Source organism: Pan troglodytes, chromosome 10 (assembly GCF_028858775.2).
Source record: "Pan troglodytes isolate AG18354 chromosome 10, NHGRI_mPanTro3-v2.0_pri, whole genome shotgun sequence".
Classification (NCBI taxonomy): Eukaryota; Metazoa; Chordata; class Mammalia; order Primates; family Hominidae; genus Pan; species Pan troglodytes.
In genome coordinates, this window is record NC_072408.2 from 115133145 (window position 1) to 115149155 (window position 16011).

General features: G+C 48.4%; 1 protein-coding gene across 3 annotated transcripts in view; it reads right to left on the reverse strand.

Annotated features, from left to right (window-relative positions):
• Positions 1-15151, reverse strand: part of CMKLR1 (chemerin chemokine-like receptor 1) — a 51242-nt gene extending 36091 nt beyond the window's left edge. For 2 of the 3 annotated variants that reach the window (XM_016924116.4, XM_016924114.4), the window contains exons 1-2: positions 14856-15151; positions 5810-6022 (exon numbers count right to left, since the gene is read on the reverse strand). The gene's annotated coding sequence lies outside the window, so the exon portion shown is untranslated. The remainder of the gene's footprint in view (positions 1-5809; positions 6023-14855) is intronic. The other variant, XM_016924115.4, reaches the window with a different exon arrangement.
• Between the last annotated feature and the right edge of the window lie 860 nt (positions 15152-16011).

Consider the following 16011-nt stretch of genomic DNA (forward strand, 5'->3'; position numbering starts at 1 on the left):
GCTGGACGTGATCACGCTTGTTGTAGAACAAGCACATCTCAGCTGTCCAGGAAATGTGGCCTGGCTGCCCAGACACAGATGTAGGGGGGCAGATAGGAACAGGGCTCACCAAAGGGGCATCTTTTCAAGTGTTGTAGTGAAGGCTGCCTGGATTCAAGCCCTGGCTCTGCCGCTTACCAGCTGTGTGACCTTGGGCAAGTTGCTTAACCTCCCCGTGCCCCTATTCCCTCCAATATACAATGGAGAGATGAGGGGAAGAGGATCCTATCATGTGGGAGCACTCCCCTCAGACCTGAAAATCCATGAGTTCTCTACCCCAAGTTTCTCCAAGCAAGCCACGCAGACGGGAAGCCAGAGCACAGACGAGGCGCCTCTCCCTGGAGCCGACCCAAAGACTTCCGAGGGGCTCCACTTTCATCTTTAAATGCATGGGCCTATTATGGCACTGAATGCAAAGTTCCCAAGCTATTTTTTTAAAGCATGTGCCCTCAAAATAATTGTATGCAGTTTAAAAATAAAACACATGGCCTTGAAATAATTTTAGTGAGGGTTTGGTTTTCCCTAAGGGAAAGAGATCCTATTCCCTGAGGGCTGAGGGTGCACCCTTCTGCTGTTGGGCTCACTTGTTCATTTCCTTGCAAGTGTTTACTGAGCACCCACAATGTGCTGGGTGCAGGGGTGGTGGGTGGCCTGAGCATGCTTCCTCCCACAGCCTCCAGTCTGACCACAGCCAAGTCCCAGAGGGAAGAAACCAGCAAGAACCCTGTCAATACCCAGGGCCTTGAGAACCCTCCCACCGGGAATAAGTGCTTGGTTTTGCCCAAAGTTGCTGCACTCAACCTCTGGAAGACCACAGCTGGTTCAGAGCACTTGCTACAGAAGAAAGAGGGCGAGAGGAAAAGGAGGAGGGAGAGGGAGACGGAGCAGCAGAGACAGGGCAGCAGAGCCAGGGCAGTGGAAGGTGCACTGGGAGGACAGAGATCAGGCAGCCTGGAGTTGTCCCCAGCATTTCCAGAGGGCTTCCAGACACCACACCCCTCGGGGAGCCAGAAGACACCCAGACAAGCCTTATGAGTCGTTCTGGAAACTTGTCCTGGGGGCCTGCCTTGGACTGTGGCTTCTTTCATTTCACCCCTGTCCACTCTCAATCACCTGAGAGCATGAAGATCAGAGCCACAGAGCTTCTTACTAAATCCACATCGTGGCTGGGGATATGGGTCGCTGGTAACAAAATAGCTCAGGCTGTACACTCACTAAGCGCAGCCCTGTGTAGACTCCTGGCAGGTGCAAGGCAACTTGCACCCCTACTGTTATCAGCCCAATTCCAACTTCCCCAATGGGTAAATAGCTGGCTGTGGCAAATACCAAAAATATTTAAATAGCTGGCTGTTGTAAATACCAAAAGCAAGAAAAGAAATAAAACATACCCTCCCACAGATCCATCTCCCCCTGCCCCACCCAGATAACCCTATGAGGCAACATCATCCTTACACCCATTTTATAGATGAGGAAACTGAGGCAATCAAGCAAGGAAGTCAAGGAATTTGAAGCCAAGCCACCGAATTCCAGAAGCTTTGACCGTCTTGCCATCCTGCCTCTCTAAACACACCTGGATAAAATACACTTCTACCCACAACAGCGCAGCCACCAACACCACATCCTCTCCCAGTTCTCACTTCCACTCCCTGAACAAGGAGGGGAGGAAAATGAGTTGAAAGACAGTTTTACCAGTTCCGCAGAGAGTGGCAAGGACCCCAGGCTCCTCATCCAGGGCACAGGACATGTTGGGGTAACCACTCCTACCCCCAGGCTCTGTCAGAAATGCTGGCAGGTGGGCGGGCAGTGTAGACATGAGTGCACCAAGATTGGGACACTCACCTCCGTGACCTCCCAGGCCTACATGCAGCTTTGTCATTTTTTTCAAGATAACCCAATTTTGGCCATTCTGTCTACAAGAAAAGGGAGGAACAGAGAGGCCCCAACGGAGGTGCAAATAAGTTGGAACTACAAACTTCTCCTATGAAATTGACTCAGTAGTTTTCTTTCCTCAGGTCCTTGCAGCAGAGGAGGCTGTGGCTTGCTTGTCTCTAAGAAGATCCCCAACCAAAAGCTTCCCCTTCCCTGTGTTTATGTCCACAGCACCTGAATGTCCCCCACCCTGAGCACTCTCTGCTGGCTTAAGGCATCCTGCTCCCAAAACTTCCACTCCAGCAAGCTATCATCAGTTGCAAACACCTCAGTGTGAGTGAGTTTATTGCTTTGGTTTCCAACTGGCCATCTGGATGAGAACAGGCTTCTGAGGCAATGGGCCATGACACTGATGAGTCAAGCCATGGAAGATGAAGAGACAGTCCCATCATAAAGGCCATAATCAGTATAGAAAGGGTCTGCAGCACAGGAAAGGCAGAAAGGCCTGGAAATCACAGGGGAGGATTCATGGACTCTGGAGAAGGGGACTGGGAGAACAGGGTCAGCCTGGGCAATGTGGCCTTGGGCACTCAGCTGATGTCTTTGAGCCTCAGTCTCTGGGCCTCATCACACACAGGGGAAAGCTGGCTGCTAAGGGGCTGGGGGCTAGAGCAGAGGAGGTGATTGCAGAATTCAATCGCATTTCAGAAAGTATTTCCCAAGGACCTCGCATGCACCCTGCCTTATTTTAAGTGCAAGGAAATCTTCAGCATGCTTCTTTTACAAGGGATCTACTAAGCACTGGTCCCACTGCTATGTGTTCTTTCATGGATTCGCTGATTTAATCCTCACCACACAACTCATGGCAGATCCTGTCATCAACTCTAATTTATAAGTGAAAAAACTGAGGCTGAGAGAGAGAGAGAGAGAGAAACTGATCCAGGATCACCCAGCTGGTAATCAAGGGACTCAGGATTTGAACTCAGGTCTAACTCCAAACATGGAACTGTAACACGATAGAACCCACCAAAGAGCAAAGAGCTACAGCTGCTAGAGGGTGGCTGCCTTTCAAAGACAGAGAGGGGGGTTGGCTAAGAAAGATGTCCTGAGGCCAGGCACGGTGGCTCATGCCTATAACTCCTTCACTTTTGGAGGCCAAGGCAGGAGGATCACTTGAAGCCAGGAGTTTGAGACCAGCCTGGGCAACATGGTGAGACCCTGTCTCTATAAAACATTTTAAAAATTAGCTGGGCATGGTGGCACATGCCTGTAGTCCTAGCTAACTTGGGAGGCTGAAGCGGGAGGATGGCTTGAGCCCAGGAGTTCAAGGCTACAGTGAGCCATGATTGCGCCACTGCACTGCAGCCTGGGCAACAGAGTGAGACCCTGTCTCTTAAAAGAGAGAAAGAGATGTTGTGAATTAGAGAATGAAGGAGTGAGTGAACACACATCATCTCTCTGGGCCTCCATTTCCCTGGCTATAAAATAGGACTGTTTTTCCCACTGCCCACACATCTGATGAGTGTCTGTGAAGCCAGCAGGTAGGTACTTGGCTTATAAGCAGCCTGTTGTGATCAGCCAAGAGGTAGGACTGGTCCCAGAGGACAATCTTGGAGGCGGGAAGCAGGACTGGGCAGCAGCCCAGCCTGAACTCCATGGGTGAAGGCTAACTGTCCCTTCAGGCGGTGGAACCAACACAAAAGGCTCTTGGAAGGAAGAACGAGGAGGTGCAGTGGGCTTCCTGGGCCCCGGGAAAATGTGAAACACTGGGCGGGGTGGGACGGGGCTGAGAAAGTGTGGATCAGAGGCCAGCCTTCCAGGACATGGAGGATGTCCGGGGTCCCAGCCTGACAATCTCCTCCCGGGAGACCTGTCAGAAACCCTGTGATGGGGAAGGGAAGGTATCTCCCCACCAGCTGGCTTCACAGGCTGCTCACAGCAGTTCTCTCCCCTCCCCAGAGTCGTGTTTATGATTTCCTGATTTCCTTCACATCTGAGGCTTTTCATGGGGTGAGAGGGAAAAACAGTAAAAGAAAGGCTTGTTTAGGCCAGACAGGGCCAGCTTCCCCCGGGAGAAGTGAGGCCAGCAAGTCAAGGTCTCCACCCAGTCCCTACCATGTCTTTTGGCCAAGGCAGGAAGTCGAAAGGGAAAAGCTTGGAACGAAACTATGACTTTGGCATTGCCTACAACCGGCATTTCTTAGCCCTTCATGGTTCAAGAATGCTGATCTCCCGCATCCCTTCCCCACCAGGCAAGCCCCCTGACACCAAGGCCACGCTTTATTTTTTAGCCCCAACTCCGGGCCACACGTGATCTCGTTTAAGCCCCACAACACTTCAGTGAGGAAAGCCCTTTTATGATCCTCTTCGTAAAGTTGAGGAAACTGAGGCTCAGAGCAGTTAAGCAACTCTTCTGAGGCCTCCCAGCCAGCACGTGGCTGAAATGGGTTTCAAAAGAGGTCTGGAGAAAGCAGAGCAGCTGCCTCTATCCACCTGGTGGCCATCCCTTCTGACTCAAGGGAAGCCCTTTTTCTTCATGACCTAAATCCCTGACAGCTGAGTAGGCCCCCTGTGAGTTGAGTCTGTCATAAAAAAGACTGAAAATTGCCTGCACTCCCTGAAGACCTGTTCTTGACGTCAGTCAGCCGTACCTCCCCATAGCTAGGAGGCCGGGGGGCCCTTTAATACCCAGCCTGGGTTAGTCTGGCTGCTGCAGCTGGTGGCCAAGTCTGCCTCTCTCCAGTAAAGACATCACCAAATGGCCTTGGGCAACCCAAAGTGCCATCTTAAATCAGCTCTCCTTTAGGATTAAACCAAAAGGAAACACCTCATTTCCTCTCAGCCTCTATGCCTAGGTCCATCAGCAAGTCCTGGGAGTGGTGGGAGGGGGACCCACCATTCAATCAAGAAAGCCCCCAGTGGAGAGAAAGATTCTCTTCTCCAAGCTGGTTTATGGGCCAGACACCCCATGAGATAAAGCCACAAACCAGCATGCCCACTGGAATTTCAAACTTAATTAGCTTCGGGTTGTCTGGAATCTTCCATTGTCCAAATGTTCAAATTTAATCAACTGAGTTTGGAGAGGGCAAGGGTTGGAGGCAGCAGGGTGCTGTTCCCATGAAATAAAGCACATTGGACCACCTGGAAAATTGGGTGGGGCCTTCAAGGCCCTGAGGAGCATTCCGACCTCCTCCTGCCATCCCTGCTTCCTGCCCACCACGCCAGACTCCCTGCACTCATCAAGTCTCTGGATCTGTGTTCATGCAGCTCTCCCTGCCTAAAATCTCTCTCATGTCTAGCCAACTGCTCCTATAAGCAACTGAAGGCCAATTCACCCTTTGAACCCAGCTCGAATATATGCTTCCTTCTCGAAGCACTATTTCCTGGCTTTCCCAGTGAAAGCTACCTCCACTTCACTCCTGCAGTACTTTGCACACTAAATGTATCAAGCAGGCATAAGTGGGAGGGTATTTAACAATAAGCACTTGGTAAAAATGGCCCAGTAGTCACTTACTGTTCTGAATGGATGATGAATGGAATCATCATGGGTGACTGTGAGCAAAATTTGCCCCAAGCACCCAACGTTAAAGCCAACCTTCTGGCTAGATGGGCCTCCACTCTGTCTGTTTACTCACCTGTCTCCCACTCAACAGGAGCTCCCTGCATCCCATGCTCCTAGCACACAGTTAGTGCTCAGTAAATGCTTGTGAAGTGAACAGAGGCTCCTTTAAACAAATCCTTTTTGAGTTTCAGTTTTCCCATCTGAAAAATGGGAGTGTAGTCTAACTTACAGTGACAAATGATTATCTCAGATGGCCACTGTCATTCGTTGTTTTAAGATGAAGATGGTAGATTGTCTTTAAAGATAGACTCTAACATCCCACCCTGCCCCAGTACTCACATGTCACGCCTCCCATCAAGAAGTGGACTCTATTTCTCCTCCCCTTGAATCTGCACTGGCATGGTGAGTTGCTGTGACCAACAGAAAGTGGTAGAAGTGATGCTGTGCTAGTCCCAGCCTAGGTCTCTAGATGCCATCAGCTTCTGCTATCATTGTTGCAGAGCCCTGAGCCTCCTGGTAGAAAAATCCAAGCAGTTCTGCTGGAGAGATGGGCTACAGAGAGAGAGAGAGAGAGAGAGAGAGAGAGAAAGAGAAACAGAGCACACAAGTTCCAGGATGTGAGATCATCTTATATATCCCAGCCCCAGTCAAGCTCCCAGCTGAATGCAGCCCATGAGTAACGCAGCCAACACTATGTGGAGCAGAGATGCACTGTCCCTGCAGAACTCTGCTAAGTTGCATAATTATAAATGAATAAGTCAGTTCAAGCCACTAAATTTGGGGGTGTTTGATCCACAAAGATAAATGACAAAGACATCTGGGTTCAACTAGAGGAAAAGTCATGACTGATGTGTGATGTCTGCCACAGCACATGGTGAGGGGTGTGGACTTCCATCCCTGGACTAGATCATGTCAAGGTCAGTGCCAATTCAATTCAATGCCAATTCATGATTCTTCTGGGACATTCTAGAAATGCAAGTTCCAGATTCAGAGGGAATCCATCCACCATCAGAGAGAACCCCAGCAGGGATCCAGTGGGGACCCTGGAAGGATTACATGAACCAATGAGGTAGCCCCTCTTGGGGCATATAAACAGTGACTTGGAAATAAAGTAGAGCAGTTGGTAGCAGGACTGGGAGCAGAAGGAGGTAGACATAGGAGACACTGAGCCCCATTGATAGTAGAACAGCTGAATGGGGGCTGCAGGCTCCTGCAGCCTAGGGGACAAAGATAATCCAGCCCTCAAGCCAACACATATCCCGAGAGCCTTCCAGGTCAAACACAAGGCTGGCTGGGCAGCTGGCACCTTCTCCCCTCCTAGTTAGCATCCACATCCTCAAAAACGAACCTCCTCTCTTACAGGGGGGAAGAGAAGGAGCCCTTGTGCTCCTTGCAGCCCATGAGCCAGACAAGCGTGTCTCCCTAGCATGGGGCAGAGACAGAAAGGTTCTCATAACTAGAAATCACCAGTACCTGGGGATGGAGAGACTCAAGCTGGGAAGTTAAACTCCTGGGGGATCATTCATTCCTGTTGAGCCTCCTACCAGGTGCCAGACACTTAACTCTTGCTATCTCCTTCCATCCTAACAACTACCCTATGTACAACATGCCACCATGCCCATTTCACAGATGGGAGAACTCCCTCGTTCAGAGTCAGCAGGTTCATAAGTGCAGGGACGTGAACGCAGTCTAAATGATGCCAAAGTCTGGTTCCTGGTTCGGTCCTGATAATCACTGAATACTCCCTGGTAAAGCCTCACTGGTTGCTAACACTTGCATCCATTCTAATTGGTCAATACTCTGCTGAACCAACTGTCAATAGATGGCCACCTGAACTCCCAATATCTAAACTCGAAATTCAAGAAACAATCAGATGCAGACCAATGTCACTGTTAGACAGAATAACAGATCCCCAAAGATGTCCACATCCTAATCCCCAGAACCTGTAAATATGTCATCCTACATGGCAAAAGACACTTTGCAGACGTCATTAGGAATCTTGAGATGGTGGGATTATGCTGGATTACCCAGGTGAGCTCAGGGTCTTTAAAAATGAGACAGAGAGGCAAGAGAGTCAAAGTGATTTGATGTGACGAGGACTCAACCTGCGGTTGCTGGCTTTGAAGGCTGGGGAAGGGGACCATGAGTCAAGGAATGTGGCAGCCTCTAGAAGCTGGAAAAGGAGGGCAAACAGATTCTCCCCTAGGGCCTCCGGAAGAGATGCAATCTTTGATTTTAGCCCAGTGAAACCCATTTGGGACTTCTGACCTCCAGAACTAATAAGATAATAAGTTTGTGTTGTTTTAAGCCACTCGGTTTATGGTTATTGTTACAGCAGTAACAGGAAACATATACACTTGCTACCTGAATTCTTACTTCATATAACAGTCAGGAATTCATATTCTGATAACTGTTCAAACCAATTCAGGTAACAAAGGATGGGCATTTGAGTGTCCCCTGCCCTTATTCCCCACCCCAAGTCATTTACTGAGCACCTACTCCAGGCCAAAGAACATGGCAGACACTCTCTCAACAACCCTGGACAGGAGGAAACTGAGGCCTAAAGAGGTTATATGTATGTGACTTGCACATGCTCACAAAAACAATAGGTGGCCGGGCTCACCGCAAAAACATGCGGTGGCTCATGCCTGCAAGCCTAGCACTTTGGGAGGCCAAGGCAGGTGAATCACTTGAGTCCAGGAGTTCAAGACCAGCTTGGGCAATGTGGTGAGACCCTGTGTGATGGTTAATACTGAGTGTCAACTTGATTGGATTAAAATATAATAAGTATTAATCCTGCATGTGTCTGTGTGGGTGTTGCCAAAAGAGATTAACATTTGAGTCAGTGGGCTGGGGAAGGCAGATCCACCCTTACTCCGGTGGGCACAATCTAATTAGCTTCCAGAGACTATAAAGCAGGCAGAAAAACCTGAAAAGGAGAGACCGGCCTAGCCTCCCAGCCTACATCTTTCTACCATGCTGGATGCTTCTTGCCCTCGAACATCGGATTCCAAGTTCTCCAGTTTTGGGACTCAGACTGATTCTCCTTGCAGATGGCCTATTGTGTGACCCTGTGATCATGTAAATTAATACTTAATAAGCTCCCCCTTTTTATATGTAGAGAGAGAACCATAAGAGAACCCTCTAAGAGAACCCTGACTAATACATCCTGTCTCTACAAAAAATACAAAAACTAGCCAGACATGGTAATGCATGCCTATAGTCCCACCTACTCAGGAGGTGGGAGGATTACTTAAGCCCCGGAGGTCGAGGCTGCAAATGAGCTGTGATCATGTCACTACACTCCAGCCTGGGTGACAGAATGAGATTTTGTCTCAAAAAATAAAAAATAAATCAATAGGTGTCAAACCCAGGATTAGAACTCACATCTGCCAGACCACAGGGCCTGCCCTCTTCTCACTACACCACACCCTCTCTCCATTGACTTCCTGTTTCTCTGACCCCTGATTTCCAGGAGGAAAAACCAAGTGTGCTCACTGTTGTTTTTTGTACCCATCTCCCCACCCACCCACCTCCTTGCACAAGAGCTACCCTCAGCAGGAACCCAGGGCTGGAATCTGAGGACCCATGTCCTATACCCCAAGAAAGCAGAACCGATTCTGACATTCTGCCTGGATAGCAGCTGACCTCCCTGCTGAGTCAGCCGCTGGTACTTCCAACATTGCCAGAGACTGTCTATGGTGAAGACAGTGAGGCCCAGGGCACTCTCCACCAGCAGAGCCCAAGACCTCTCCTTGGGGCCAGACATGGAGACAAGAGACTGGCCCAAATGACATTTTCCAGTCTGGGAACCCAAGATCACAAGGCACCAGACATCCAGATGTGCAAAGGTCAATTTCAAAGCTCACTGTCCCAAAAATAAAAATAGAAATACCTTCATTGAACTGACCACGTGCTGTACTCAGTGCTTGATGGATATGGACTCATTTAATCTCACCATAACCCTGACAGGCAGGTACTCATAGCATGCCCACCTTATGAATGAGGAAGCTGAGGGGCTCAGGAGGTTAAAGTTCAGAGCTGGGATCTCAACTCTGGAGCACTTGGATCTGGGATCTATCATCACCACAGTGTGCTACCAGCCAACGTCACCCAGACGTCAACATTTCTTTCTCTGATAGCACCACGTAGAATTACTGCCTCTTGATTCCATCTGACAGTGCAAGGATTTCTACTTTTTCTCAATCATACCTGTGTCCATTGCTGCAAAAATCTAGAGGTTCTAAAAAGAAATAACTGGTTTCGTGCTATCGCCTGAAACCAGCATGTCCTGAGTCCGGCAGCAGCTCAAAGTGGCTGCCAATAACAGGGGCTCCTCACTGCATCTCAGTCCTGGCCTACGGCCACCTCCTCAGCAGGGGCTATGGAAAAAGTGCTGGGCTGGAAGCCAGGTGTTTCAAGTCCTAATCTGGCCAAATGATCTTGGGAATGTCACGTAACCAATCAGGGCCTCACTTTCCTCATCTCTCAAATGGGTTCCACAAGGATAGGAATCCTGTCTTTCCATCGTTCTTGCCCTGTGGAGAGCCAGATGTGTAGTAGATGCTAATAAATGTTTGTTGAGTGAATTAATAAAAGTATATGTTACAAGTTTGTCTCTCCTCCCCTGAGGGCCTCAAAGACAGGAAGCAGGTCTGATTCATCTCATTTTCTCACAGTGCTGCAGCTGTTACTCCCACATGCATTTATTCACACAGGAAATTGCTCCCAGGCACCCACTATGTGGCCAGCCCAGTTGAAGCCTCAGTGTCTTCCAGGACCACACAACACCCTCATGCACTGTCCCTTCTCTTTTACACAGCCAGTGGCTGTAATACTTGGTCACACTGTACTTCTTCACCCCAGGACCTAGGACAACCACCCAGCTGCCTTATAGTCAGCAGCCTTGGCCCATTCTGGGGAGTTTGAGCATGATTCCTGAGCTTTCACTTCCCTCATGCCCAGCCCTGGGGGAGCCCAGCCCAAGGAAAATCCCGACTCTAACCACACCATGTACACGTACATGCACACCAACATTCAAATGTGCAGTGGGGCCCTAGGACAGGAATAAGACGTTTTTCGTTCAAATTCCATTCTTTTGCTATGAGCTGTGTGACCTTAGGCAAGTCCCTTTAGCTCTCTGAGCCTCATTTTATTCACCTATAAAATGGGGATGATAGTCCTGAGGCCTTTCCATGTAGGCTTGTAGGGAGATTCAAGTAGATAATGGATATAAATACCTTTGGCTTAATAACCCGCAACATGTTCTATCAAATCATTATTCTTATTTCCTTTTTCCAGGGGGAAAAGAGAATGGCAGTTGCCTATGTTTCAGAAAAATCCATGTTTAGGGGCCTGGAGTCTGGAAATTTACTTAGTATATTTGATGGGAATTACCTTGAGGATAGGTGATGTTGTGAGTCCAACATCATCATGTTAACTAAGGTTGACTAATGGAAATGTAGACTTAGAATCAAAGAATGGAAGCAACCCAAGAGGTCACCACATTTGTGACAGAGACAGGTAGCTGTCCACAAAAATTCATTCTCCCTGTCCACAATACACGATTGTGGCTGGGAAAGAGCTGCTCTTTGCCAAGAACCTCATATCCTTGTAACTCCATGTCCTGGCCTCCTTTGCAACTAGATTGGCCACATGATAGTTCTCATGTGAGTGGAAGTCATGTCTGCTGCTTCCAGGCCAAAGCAGATAAGCAAATATGCCACCTCCATACTTTCTTTTGTCTTGTGCACCTGGCTGCAGACAATGAGGATATCTGAGGAGAGAGTGGGACCACCAGATGAGTCACTGAAGTACCATGAGGAAGAGGACCACCCTCCATTCAGAAATACTTGCCTTATAATAAAGCTCTGTTTTGCTTCAGCCCTTATGCCTTTGGGGACCTATTTGTTACTGCAGCTACTACCCTAGCTGATATACCATTCGACCTCCTTATTTACAGATGAAATTATTGTGGCCAAAGAGTAAAAGTGCCTTGCCAAGGTCACACAGTAAGCTCAACAAATGTCTAGAACTTTGGTCTCTTAACTCCTTGGAGTAGAGGAGTTGCAGTTTCCTGCCTGGCCCATGGAGCTACAAAGATTCTTAGAGGCCCTTCAGCAACAAGAGTGAGATTTAGTGGCAGCCCGGAGTCTTCCACCTCTGTTTCAACAAGAATAACACCACCTTTATCTGTTTTCAAATTACACTTCCCCATAAGACTTTCATTTGTGGAAAGGATTCTGCAACTGAAAATAATTTCAAAGCCTCCATGCTGGGGGATTGCTAACACGATCTGACTTTCTGTGGTACTATAAGACAAAGTTTCGCTTCTTCTCTGCCAAACCTTCTGGCCTCAACTGCTGACACAGAACATGTGGATTCACAGAAGTACATGAATATTTGCTTAGAAAGGAAAAAAGAAACCTTATTGTGCAGCAAAGAACCCAAGACCCCAGTGTGAACAAAGGGCAAAAAGGAAAGACTTTTAAGCACTCTAGGTTGGTAGTTCTCAAGTTTTGGGGTGCATCCAAATGACCTGGGGTGCTGGTTCAACATGTAGACACTGAAGCCTCATCCACAGAGATTCTGATTTCCAAACTGAAGCTTTAAGAAACACTCACAATTGGCCGGGCGCAGTGGCTCACGCCTGTAATCCCAGCACTTTTGGAGGCCGAGGTGGGTGGATCACGAGGTCAGGAGATTGAGACCATCCTGGCTAATACGGTGAAACCCCGTCTCTACTAAAAATACAAAAAATTAGCCGGGTGGGGTGGTGGGTGCCTGTAGTCGCAGCTACTTGGGAGGCTGAGGCAGGAGAATGGCGTGAACCCGGGAGGCAGAGCTTGCAGTGAGCCAAGATTGCGCCACTGTACTCCAGCCTGGGCGACAGAGCGAGACTCCATCTCCAGGAAAAAAAAAAAGAAACACTCACAATTATTCTAATGCAGGTGGTCTAGAGATTGCACTTTGAGAAGCTCTGAGTCTACTTCATAGCCTCGCAACTGGCGGTAATGTCTGCACCCATGTGGTGTAGCTCAAAGAGAATGAAATAAGCTTTTGGTTTTCTTGTACATCAGTGGGAATAAGAGCATTAACAATCCACTAAAGAAATCAATAATAATTTCCATTTGGCTCAGATGAGTGTCACAGGTATAGACAGGCACAGTGGAATAGAAATGATCATCAGAACAATAGCTAATGTTTATAGAGACCTTATTTTACAACAAATCCTCTGCTTACAGCTTTACTTGTATGATCACATTTACTCTTTAGAATAATCTTATGAGGCAGTTACTGATCATATTCCCATTTTATAGATGAGGAAACTCAGGCACAAAGATGAGGAATAACTGATTCCATGTCACTCAGTTGGCAGGTGGCAGGCCAATTCAAGCCCACCCCCAGAGTGATAATAATATCAAATAATATCATCCTTATTTACAGATGATATTATTGTGGCCAGAGAGTGGGAATACCTTGCCTAAGACCAAGGTGCCCCTTCTTGCACAATGTTCTATTCCCTTTTGTGGGGAGGTCTAGCATCAGAACTCTCCAGGCTTCTGTTTCCTAATCTGTAAAATGGGCATGTTAATAGTACCTTCATCATGTGGCCATGGTGAGGATTTGATAAAATCATCTCGAGAAAGTGGTTTGCAAACTGAGAGGAGTTATTAGGTAAACATCTAAGAGATGGGACTTCAGTCCAGCTTCCCCCACCCCATTTTACAGATGGTGAAACTGACACCTGGTTACTTTATTTATTCCATGAACAATGACCCTAATACATGCTAGTTCTTGTGCAGGGGACTGAGGATGCAGAAAAAAAGTAATATCCCAGATCTGGCCTCTAGGGGCCTCCCGGCTAGAAGGAGAGACAGACAAGATGACTGGTCATTAGAACACGGTGTGGTAGGAGCCGTGATAAGGGAGGGATAGGCCCTGGGAAAGCCTAGCAGACAAGCCCTGACCCAGTGCGGGTAGGGGACTTCTCAGAACAAGTCAAGCCGGAGAAAGGCATGACTTGCCCAAAGTTAAGGTTATCTATTCCCTGAAGTTTTGGGGGAGTCCAAAGAAGGCCCCTGTGCATCAAGAGATAACTCTCCTGTGGACCTCCCAAGTGTCTGACACATCATCATTTGAGTGTCACTGGTTTAGGTTAAAGAAAAGGCCAAGCTGCCTCCTCCTGCACCAGAGGCCTGAATGACCCAGTCACACTCACCTCAGCAGCCAAGGCATTTAGAGGACTCTTACCTTCAAACCAGTTTGGAAGGGGCAGGAGATACAGCAAGAACCACAGAGAAGATTGGTCTTGAGAAGGAGGTAGGGGATGCAAAAGGGAAGTTGAGGGCGTTCCCTAATAGAAAAAGAAAGACTCAGAACCTGGACGTTCAGGTGTGTGACCTCAGACCAGTGATCTGGCATCTCTGAACCGCACAGGTCTGAGTGATTGGGCTTATATCAAGTAGTAGTTCCCTGATGTTGTAATGCTTATAATTTTGCCAAAGCTGGCTTGCCCATTTAAAATGGGCTATTCTGAAGACAGAGGAGGGAGTGGAATATTTTCAACAGAGAGTGCCGGCAAAGGGTTTGTGTCCTTTGTATACAAAGAACCCTTAGATATCAATAAGAAAAAGATAAACATGCCCCCAGAGGAGAAAAAAATGGGAACAGACTTGAACAGGAGAGTCAGACTAGAAATGTGAAAAATAAGTTTATAAAAGAGAATCAACACTAACAAAGAAATGAAATGCCTATTGAAGCATCTAGATATTATTCTCAACTTCACATCAGGGAAAGTTTAAGGGATGGGTAGCAACAAGGTGGGTTTAGGATGTGAGAATACTGTGCCCTGGTATAACATCATAGAGAGGTCAAGCTGCCACGGCCTTCCAGGATACAGTGTGACCAAAAGCTCAGAAGTCTTAAAAATAGGCAAACCTTAAATCTAGCAATTTCTAAAAGGTATTCATAAGACACACACACAAAGATGTCATACTAAATATTCATTGCAGCACTGTTCTAATAAAAAAAAGAAGCAAATCTATTATGGAAAAGTCAAATAATCTTAAGATAGCCTTTCTATGCAGCCATGAAAAATGTATATTGGAAGAATATAGGTGATATGGAAAAAAGTTCACAATCTGTGGTTAAGCAGGTTACCAAACTAGATGTGGAAATCCACATTCATATATTTAGTTGTGTATCCTTGCTATTTCTTTAAACAATGAACATGCATTACTTTTGACATCTGAAAATAATAACAAAACTCTTCCTTTTGACAAATATGAAATTATAAAAAGAAACAAACTTTTCACTCTGTTAGTATTCATTCCCCTTCCCTGGCCCCCCTCAGAAGACACCCAAGGCAAGTGTGTGATGATACCTTCCCTCTGGTCTCTGCCCGGAAGGTCTTCCTGAGGGTTCCCTGTGACTGCAGGCCACTCGAGGCTGTTGGGGAGACTTGCACACCCTGGCTTCTTTCTGCCAATCACAGGCTCCTCTGGCTGTGGCTGTTTGCCCAGAAAGCAGTTCATTCATTTGTTCATTCAAGATCCCCCTCTGAACCCCCAGAGCGCCGCAGCTGGAACACCCCTATCACCCGGAGGCTTCCCAGGGAGCCTGCTCTGTCCTGAGCTCCCTGCTGGCCGCCGGGGCTGCTTCCCTGAATGGGACTGGGACAGAACTCAGCCAGAGAAACAGCTGGAGGGAGGAGAGCAGGAGGGAGGGGCAGGAAACTGGGCTGACCGAGGGCGGGGGCGGCTAGCTGCGTGGAGAGGGGGCTGCGAGGGGAGGGTGCCCCTACCAGCCGGGGACTGGGCTTGTGGGTGGCGGCGGGGGCCCGCTGGGGACGACCCGCCCCTCTGGCAGCCTCTTGCAGCCGGGGAGCCGTGCCCACTGAGCGCAAACAGGGAGCACATCCGAGCACGGGGCTGCTGGGGGAAGTGCAAGCGCCTCTGCTCCCGGTGAGGGGCTCAAGCTCCACACTGACCGAGAGATTGGCTGCCTCTCACCCTGGGCCTTTGCAACGCTGTTCCTCCCACCTGGATGCTATTCCTGCCCTAATTCGTGGCCCGATGGTCTCCTACTGCCTCTTCAGGTCTCAGGTTGAAGGTCACCTCCCAGGGAAGCCTTCCCCAACCCTCGGGGACTGCTGTGCCCCTCAGGGTCACCCCATCACCTCACTGATGCAGTGCTGTCCTTGCCTGTTAAGATGTCTCTCTCCTTGCACCGAGAACTCCTTGCACCAGGAACTCTGTAGGGAAAGAACTGTATTCTGGTGCCTGGTTCATCGGCTGTGTGGTCACCATCATTAGTGGAATAATCAAAACAACCGACAGCCAGGCAGCGTGCTAGGCGACGTGTACTTACTCTTCACGGCAACCCTAGATAACAGGAATTATTACTACTCCAGTCTTACCAATAAGGAAACTGGGGTACAGAGAGATTAAGTCACTTGCTCAAGACCACACCACCAGCAGCTGACAGAGCTGGGATTCCAACTATGTTGTCTGGCTCGGAGGCCCACCCTTGGCCTCCAG